We start from the raw sequence: 6,786 nt of genomic DNA, 5'->3' as shown, positions 1-6,786 counted from the left end.
GCAAGTGGAAAAGAGCTCAGCCAGCCTAAAAACTGGAATTAAAGCAGGCTCAGCCGTGGCTGTTGCCACTACAACCAAGTCCACTGCCAGCCCTGGGACAGCCAGAAGCTGGGAAGACCCAGCCCAGGGCAAGGTTGTGCCAAAGCTGCCCTTGGCATCCCAGAGCAATGCCAGCTGTGGCTCTGGGCTGCTCAGCAGGGCTGCAAGCCTGCTATCGGGGAGCAATCCCAGACCCGTCGGGATGGTGGCAGAGCACAGTGCAGACAGATGGCAACACGCACGGCTGCGACCAGAAAAACAAAGCGATGAACGCGTTGCTGTTTCTGTGCTGCTCATTGCTTGTTCCTGTCCAGACTATTTAGCCTGCTTAAAAAAAGATCCTTCCTGGCCTTTTGGCAACACGGCAATTGTTCTGACTCTTATCTGTTTAGGATTTGACGCATCATCCATCTAATGCAATCTGTCTGCATTTCCGACACCCCCTGCCCACGCCCAGCGCCGCACGTTGGCACCTGCTGCAGAGCAGAGAGGGGCGGCACACGGGGCCCAAAGAGGACGGAAGCTTCTTGCAAAAGAGCATCCACACAAACCAATGGGACCCAGGGAAGGAGATTGCTGAGGAGCAGAAGGATGTGGGCATCTCATGGGGCAGGGGGGAGTCCTGCACCCCTCAGTGGTCCCAGTGGGGGTGCAGGACCTGCAGGCATGGGATGCAGGGCTGGCTCCATCACTAGCACAGCGCAGCTGCGGGGAAGCACAGGCGAGACCATCTCCCCTGTGACCAGCCATGTGCCGCCTCGTTAGCTGCTCTGTGGCTCCCAAGAACAAAAACAACAATGACAAAAAGTCGCACAATTGAAACAGTTTTCTCAAATAAGCATTACCCACAGCCATCGTCTGTGGCTGAAGAGGGGACTGCATGTAGCACTGTGTCTCTGCATGTCTGACATGGCCAGAGACATGCCAAGAGACAGCAGATCTGCTGAGATGCTGGCTCCCCAGGGGATGTCCCCCTTTCATACTCCCAAAATTGCCCACAGTAACTCCAATCCCCACATCCAACAGCCCCCGCAGTGCATAAACATGAGGATGAACTGCAGGGCTCAGAGTATTGGGATGCTTCAGAAATGTGGCTGAGCTCAGCATGATCACTTTGGGGAAACTGAGGCAGGAGTTTGCTCCCCAAATCACAGCCAAGTGAATGACAAGTCCCGGACTACAGCTGTTGTGTCCCCAGATCTGTCCTTTTGTGTGTAATTTGAGAGTGAGTCTCACCCCTACAGGCTCTGTGGCTGAGCCAGGACCCTCTGATGACCAGCAGCCTCTCACACAGCTGAACTACCCTCTGAAAAGGTTAGCAGGGAAGTCTTTGCAGCTTAAATGGACAAAAGGAGAAGAAAGCACACCTCATTTCAGCCACAACCAGTCTGCCATCCAGCCTTAAAGGGAAGAGGAGAATAAAGAGCTCAATACTGACAATAAAACTCCTTTACCAGGCTCTTAAGCTGCTCCCCTCCTGATAAGACTGTGACACTGCAGAAGCATTACCACAAAATTAAATAAAAGAGGACCAGTGTCCTGGTAAGCAGGACTTATCCGCTCCCGGAGAAGCGGTAATGCGCTCAGCAGCAGGTAGGACATGCCTGTTCCCTGTTGCAGCTCCGAACGTCCTTCCCATGGCAGCTTCCCTGCACTGGGCTTGGGGCACAACATGTGCAAGCCCTGGCCCAGAGCAAGAGAAAGCCAGCAGCACCAGTGGGTAACACCACCCCTACCACTGGTAATGAGAGAAAGCCAGCAGCACCAGTGGGTAACACCATCCCTACCACTCGTAATGACAGCCCGAGAGGTTGCACCATGTCCCCTTGTGTCCCCGGGGACCACCATGGCACAATGCCACTGAGATACAAGGTCACTGAAAAACAGCTCAGCACAAGGTAAAAGGACTCATCAGGAGAAATCCCCTTGTGTCCATTAGCAGCAGGAGCCCACAATGAATGTACCCCTTGGGGACGACGTCTGCTCCTCACCCAGCTCTTCATGGTGTCTTGACAGACATGGCATGAAGAGATCCCCTCTCCTGGGGCTTGGACACTTATCTTCTGTGCTCAGAGCTCCAGCACCGATCCAGTCACGCTCTGCCACTCAAGATGAGAGAGACATCAGCTCCATCCAGTCACTCCTCACCATGATACACTGCCAATGGATGTGCCTTCAGTTTCTCAAGCACCTTCAGACCTCCACGCTACAGAGCAGGGCTGAATCCAGAGCCCTCATTTCCCTCCAGACAGATAAAGGCAGAGCAAGATGTCGCATTAAGAGGTGGAGCTCCAAGAAGTCACTCCAAAAGCTAACGTGTACATTTTAAATTTTCCACTGCAATAAATCTCTGCTCCCTCTGAGGACTTGCTTTCTCCCTTTGCTTCTAGTGCTGAACGACTGTCTCTGCTGGTGGGAAAAGCCACCAGAACAAACCAGTACCACCTGCCTGGGACAAGCAATGGTCTCCATCGCCTCAGGACACTCCCACCATTTCCAACTGCCTTTAAACAGGACAGCACCAGATGGAAACACTTTTTGCAGCTGCAGAAGTGCTTACAGCTGAGTTCTAGGATGGGGAGTGGGTATGGAAAGGTCTGGAGCCTTTTGCAGAGGGGCACTTTGTACCCTGCATTGGTGGGTGCCACCTCTCCTCCATGTTTCTCTGCTGCTGTGAACACCCTGAGAACAAACAGAGCCTGCGGGTTCCTGCTGCAAAACCGTGCCTGGCTCCTCCATCTGCCGGGCTGCAGTTGGTGAATGGCTTGCGAGGCGTGTGGGATGCTGAGCACGCGTGGTGGCAGCAGAAAACGCTGGGGAACGGGCCAAGAAGTGTTTCTATGGGGAGCATATGGCAGTTCCGGCCTTGCACACTGGTCTCCATCTCGGATGGGGACAAGAGCAGAGTGGGCAGAGCTTGTGATCCACCACGATGTGCATCTCTGCTCCATTGGCCCTGCGCATCTGCGCTGAGTAGGCATCTGGTCACCTTGAAAGATGTGATTTGGACCACGTTAACGTGTCAGATGTCCCCAGCAAGGGCAAACAGATGTTGTGCTTCCAGACCACTGTAAAGCCGCTCAGACACGTGATGCACGTGGAGGTGGCGTTTGATGGCCTGGTGATGGCTGCCCTGGCTTTGGCAGCGGTTAAGAAGTGAGGAGGGCTGGAGCGAGGGGTGCCAGCCTGGCTGAGACTGACAACAGTGGCAGCAGAATGACCCAGACCTTCATGGCTGACGTCCTTCATGGCCTGAACCGGAGAGCCGCAGCCTTCACACGGCTCTACCATATGGCCCTGGACTTTACCTCCTGTGCTCCAGCTCAGATTTGCTGTCAATATTAGGATGCAATTTAAAATCAGCAGAGCTCTTCAAAAGGGTTAGCGAGGGTTAGCTTTACTGGTGGCGCTGGGTCTGTCCTGAGCTGGCAGGTAAGCCAGGTATGCTGCTGGTACAGAGGTCAGCTGCCAGATGGCAACCGTTTGAGGGCAAAAATAGGCAAAAATACTCTGGGCTTTCAGCACAAAAACAAGCAGACGGCGAGCGGCGTCCCCTAGCACAGCCAGGGTTGAGCTGCTGGAGAAGCCAGTAAGCGGCCAAAGGCAGCTGTAAATAATGGCAGCCGCAGCCTGGCTCCTGACAGCAGCCGCAGCTCTCTGCTGCTCAGCCTGCAGCTTTTTAAATGCTCCTGGCATCTCAGCTAGAGATAAACACAGGCAGAAGGGCAGGGAGCGGTAGGGGACAGGTGGAAATCCCAGGACCTTTGATACCCTGGGGGTGGCAGGGAGTGGGACTGGTCTGACCTGGCACTTGGAGCTGCATCTTGGAAGGTGAGAGGGGCCATGCCCGAAGTAACGCTGCTCATTAACAGAAAATACAGTGTGAGCGTGGCTAACAAAGACCCTGCACCCCAACCTCCAGACATGCTCAGGTCAACAAAAGAAACAACTTCTGCACAGGGAGAGACTGTCTTCAGACAACACAGCCAGAAGCACCACCGAGAGTCTGATGCCCGACCTGGATCGCACCTTCCACAGCCAAACACTCACAAACATCATCTTCCCCATCTCAGGCTTGGGTTTGCCAGTCTGGAAAGGAGAAGAGGAAAAGGGACCGTGATGGGGCCCCTAAAAGCAGCCTGACATGGGGCAAGGAGCCAGCAGCACATGAGAACTGGAGAGCACCAGTGGAAAGAGGTTTAACACATGGGAAAAGCAGACCTTTGCCACCCAAAAGCCGACTCATCCCTGGAGCTCGCTGCCACAGGATGCTGGGGAGATGGTAAATTCAACCAAATTTGAAAAGCAATTTCCAGCTACTAAAGCCAGAGGCCTCTGAAATTCTCACACTATAGCTTGCCAAAACCTGGGCGAATTTACACCAAGGAAAGCCTGGTTGGGATGAGCCCTTTCCCTCAATACGCAGCGGGACAGAGGACCTGAGCCCACCTCTGCGGCACACTGATGAGGCGCTTACCCACCTGCGGGTGTCAGGCCACTGGCACGGGCTCCCTGAGGCATGCGTGAGGGTGGCAGAGCCAGGACCCCGCTGTCCCGCGCCCCAGCGTGTCGTCGGGTGCCTTCAGCAGGCAGCAGGGCTCCAGGGCTGGCACTCGGCAGCGGTGCCACGGGGCATCGGGTCCCTGTGGGAGTAAAGGATGCTGAGCATGAAATGATGAAGAGACCCGCAGGGTGTCCACAGACACAGCCTGGCTGTGCCTGTACAAACTGGGGACATGCTGGAGTGCCTGGATGCCTCCCAAAGACAGTGAGGTTGCCTCACTTTTGTGGGTTTCCACACTATAAATGCGAATTGTTTTTACCTGGGGGCTCCCACCATTTTATCCTTCAATTTTCCCTACGATTTTTGGCCGTTTAAAGGCTTTTTGTTCTCCCCAGCTGGAGAAGCACCTTGCTGAGAAGAGGATCAAAGCAAAATCCTTTGGCAACAGAGTCATGTTCAGAAGGCTCGTGGTGCTCCTGCCTCCCCCTACTACCCCAGGGCTGCCGGCAAAACTGAGCTGAGCTGGAGAGCCTGGATCAGAGGAGGGAGATTTGGGACAGGCAGCACTTCCCTCGCAGAGCTCTAGCAAATCTGCCTGGAATGAGAAAGGGATGGCAAGAGGAAAGACCATTTCCTCGCTAGTGCGATGAGCCCGTGCCCTGAGTGTGGGCTGCAAAGGGACAATTTTTTTAATGGTATTTTTCTTTCCCTTCAGGGATGTCCAAACAGCTGTTCACTAATCTAGAGGGAGACACTGTTTTCCAGCCCCTCTTCTGCTACTGGTCCACTGCAGTGAGCACAGGCACCTTACCTTGGTCCTCTCCTCCGCAGGGTCCACCGGCGTCAGTGGGCAGGGCTGGGGAAGATGTTACGGACTCGGAGGGATTTTTATCTCTGCGACGGCTATAGAAATACAGTAAACAGGCAGTCAATGCTGGGCTAAAATGAGATGAGCACGTAAGAGGATTAATCGGAGATAAGGAGTGATGGAATACAATTTGCAGCACTTTTCTCCTGCATTTGTGTGACACTTCAGCTGCGTGACAGGGGCTCAGAGTGACACCGGTTCCCCACCACAGCCTGGCCGCTCTCTGCCGCTCGGTCACTGCTGCTGATTGAACCACTTGGCTCCTGCGTTCCCTGATTTTAACCCAGGCAACTTTTGTGTTGCATTAACTTTGCTTTTTAGAGGTACTGGAGACAAACACTCCTGGCCCCAAGGGGAGGAGAGGGCTTACACCGAGCAACGGATGCCAGCCCCAAGCACTCCTGCCCCTCTCATGCTGGCACAGGTGGCTTGAACCCAAACTGAGCCTTTCCTGAAAGAGACCCCAAATGCTTACAGTGTGTCCTCACAGCCTGGCACTTCTCAGGGACAGGCAGGGCATGGTGGCTCCTCTCCAGTGGCCAAGCAGCAGGAGCAGGGCTCCCTCCACGCCTGCCCAGGCACCAGGCAAGGGTCCCAAAAGCTGCCCGCTCTTCTCTGAAGGATTTGCAGGAAGAGAAATTTATCGCTGTGTACAAAGTCCAGAGAGGAGTTAAATAAATGGCGGGGGAGCGTTACAGATCCTTTACATCCCATTAGCGAGAGGGCACAGTCTGCATCCCCTTCTAGGCGGCAGCAAGGAAGATTCAGGGAGGCTGTCAGCCCCTCTCTCTCTGGCACAGCAGAAAGCGGCTTGAAAAATCCAATCAAGCACTTTCCTCTGGGCCATCCCGAATCCCAGAACTTTCACTCTGGATTTACAGAGAGCAATTTGCTCAGTTGATGACTTGCCAGAGGTTTTCTGGACCACTATCTCCACCCAGTGCAGCGCAGAGTGGAGCAGAGCAGAGAAGGGGCCTGGGGGAAGGGATGCCAAGGGAGGAGGCAGGACTGCAGGAGTGACAGCAGCGTCCCCAGCCTCGATGGCTGCGTGACAGCCCCTGGGTACAGAGGGAGCGTGGGTCAGATCCTGTAAACTCACTCAGCACCTCCCAGTGTGCTCCAGTGAGCCCTGGCTCAGCCGTACCAGCCCGTTCAGGGACAGAGCTTGTCTCGACAGAGAGGTGGCAAACCCTGGAGCATCTCTGCCAACACAACATCATGGAGAAGGTTCCCCAAGCCCCCGATATTGTCACAGGCTTTGACAGGAACCTGCTTACGGGAGGTAACAAACAGCATCACTGGGTCCCCCTCCACCCCTGCCTTTTCTGGGAGCCCTTTGCACGCTCTGAAGCTCAGTAAAGCTCTTGAGCTGATG

Source organism: Mesitornis unicolor, unplaced genomic scaffold (assembly GCF_000695765.1).
Source record: "Mesitornis unicolor isolate BGI_N332 unplaced genomic scaffold, ASM69576v1 scaffold8748, whole genome shotgun sequence".
NCBI classification, from domain to species: domain Eukaryota; kingdom Metazoa; phylum Chordata; class Aves; order Mesitornithiformes; family Mesitornithidae; genus Mesitornis; species Mesitornis unicolor.
The sequence above is the reverse complement of the archived record's forward strand: the minus strand, read 5'-3'. Positions refer to the sequence as shown.